At 44.6% G+C, this 2500-nt stretch overlaps 1 protein-coding gene across 1 annotated transcript in view; it reads left to right on the forward strand.

Moving 5' to 3' along the window:
* Positions 1-2500, forward strand: part of LOC123518618 (lysophosphatidic acid receptor 1-like) — a 157241-nt gene that overhangs the window by 116767 nt on the left and 37974 nt on the right. The gene's annotated exons all lie outside the window — the stretch shown is intronic.

Below are 2500 nucleotides of genomic sequence, written 5' to 3' on the forward strand. Positions count from 1 at the left end.
CCTCAATTGTAATTCATCATCTGCGGTAAACATAGCGTACATGTATGTTCAAGGACAACTTGCTTAACACGATTGCAGTGGTTGGCAGCCCGTCAGTAGATTAAGGAACGCGTCTCCAGCATAGTGTCCCCTGTTTCGTTTCTACTGACCTTACCACTCGTATCTAGAAGTGTTCAGGCAGTTCAGTCACCAAGGATCTGTTACAAACTGCTGAAGGTTTCCCACGCTTGTCCCACATCACAGTTCCAAGCTTACTTTCCTTCGTATGTCACAACTTATCCCTTTACATCAACCTAGGTTGCCCTGTCCACCTCGGCCGTAGTTTTGCCATTTCTGGAAACGCATTCCTCAAAGAAATTGATCAGAGTTCTTACACAAACGTTCATATGATATTATGAATAACATGAAAGTGTAATAAATTTGTGTGTGTGTGTGTGTGTGTGTGTGTGTGTGTGTGTGTGTGTGTGTGTGTGTGTGTGTGTGCGTATAATGATGAAATGAACCAAACGACAGACAGCCTGCGGGAAAATTGTCGCGCCTCTCTCTCTCTCTCTCTCTCTCTCTCTCTCTCTCTCTCTCTCTCTCTCTCTCTCTCTCTCTCTCTCTCTCTCTCTCTCTCTCTCTCCGATTTCTATTGTAGCCACTTTTTGATAACAGAAGAATGGATAGCTGTATTTGGTGGGTGTAATGGAGCGTGAGACATATCGGTGGGATAAGACCGGAATAAGTAAGAGGATGTCTATGGTTTTGGCGAACAGAGAAGTGAATGATAATACTATTAATGCATAGTGGGAATATTTGCAGTGGTGCTGTTTGTATAGGAAGCAACTGATCAGCGACGAAGCAGTACGTACTGAGGAACAAAAATAAGTAGTATGGTGTTTATAGTATCCTGTGGACGAAAACAGAACTAAATGAGAAGTGTTTGTTTATGCTATCAGAGTTGATAAATGTTTGTTTTCGTAGAAGGATTGAGCGAGGTTGAGAGAAGGATTTACGCTATTAGAAGTAGTATTTGTAGTGTAGGCGCAATTGGAACTATGTCTACATCGTTGTACTTTTACTTTTTTGTAATTGTTCTTTTCTTCATCATAAAACGACTGATATGAAACAGGACTGCATTTTCATTGATTTCAGTAGCATCGTGCAGCGTTACTCAGGAAGCGTAGGGAGTATCATGATGTCACCCAACTTAAAGGCAGAGTGAACGGTGGAGATAACAGGACAGAATGTTGAGGAAGTCACTGACTATAATTAGCTTCACAACATTTGGTCACCACATGTCAAACTGTAATGTAAGAAAGTATGCTTGCTGAGGAAGATTTCAGGAAATGAAGGAAATCAGTCTTAGGTATATTATTTGCGTGCGCGCGCGCACACACACACACACACACACACACACACACACACACACACACACACACACACACGGTAGCTCAGTGGTTAGAGCGCTGGCTTCACAAGCCAGAGGACCGGGGTTCGATTCCCCTGCCGGGTGGAGATATTTGGGTGTGTCTCCTTTCACGTGTAGCCCCTGTTCACCTAGCAGTGAGTAGGTACGGGATGTAAATCGAGGAGTTGTGACCTTGTTGTCCCGGTGTGTGTTGTGTGCCTGGTCTCAGGCCAATCCGAAGATCGGAAATAATAAGCTCTGAGCTCGTTCCGTAGGGTAACGTCTGGCTGTCTCGTCAGAGACTGCAGCAGATCAAACAGTGAAACACACACACACACACACACACACACACACACACACACACACACACCGCGTAGTGTAATGGTTAGCACGCTCGACTCACAATCGAGAGAGTCCTGATTCGATTCCCGGAAAGCGGCGAGGCAAATGGGCAAGCCTCTTAATGTGTAGCCCCTGTTCACCTAGCAGTAAATAGGTACGGGATGTAACTCGAGGGGTTGTGGTCTCGCTTTCCCGGTGTGTGGAGTGTGTGTTGTGGTCTCAGTCTTACCTGAAGATCGGTCTATGAGGTCTGAGCTCGCTCCGTAATGGGGAAGACTGACACCTCGAACCGACCGTTACCAACAATGCGATCCTCACCAAGGTGCGAGCCATAAACTACTAAGCTAATGTACTAATCTTAAGCCTCCCCAATCCCCATATGTATATTTTCAGTATATATGTACTGCAATTCCTAATAAACGGTATATTATTATTATTATTATCACACACACACACACACACACACACACACACACACACACACACACACACACACACACACACACACACACACACACACACACACACATCGCTCGCCTCATCACGTCTCACCATACTGCAGCTGTTCTATAAGAGAAAGAACACTTCAGTGAAGTGTATGTGTTCACAATGGCGAAGTTGTCATCAGAAAGCCACAAGACATCGCTATTAACTTCGACGCTTAACAATAGAAATACTTATCATATTTTCTCTCTCTCTCTCTCTCTCTCTCTCTCTCTCTCTCTCTCTCTCTCTCTCTCTCTCTCTCTCTCTAAATCTTTCACG

The sequence above is a fragment of the Portunus trituberculatus genome, chromosome 44, assembly GCF_017591435.1.
Source record: "Portunus trituberculatus isolate SZX2019 chromosome 44, ASM1759143v1, whole genome shotgun sequence".
In the NCBI taxonomy this organism is placed as follows: domain Eukaryota; kingdom Metazoa; phylum Arthropoda; class Malacostraca; order Decapoda; family Portunidae; genus Portunus; species Portunus trituberculatus.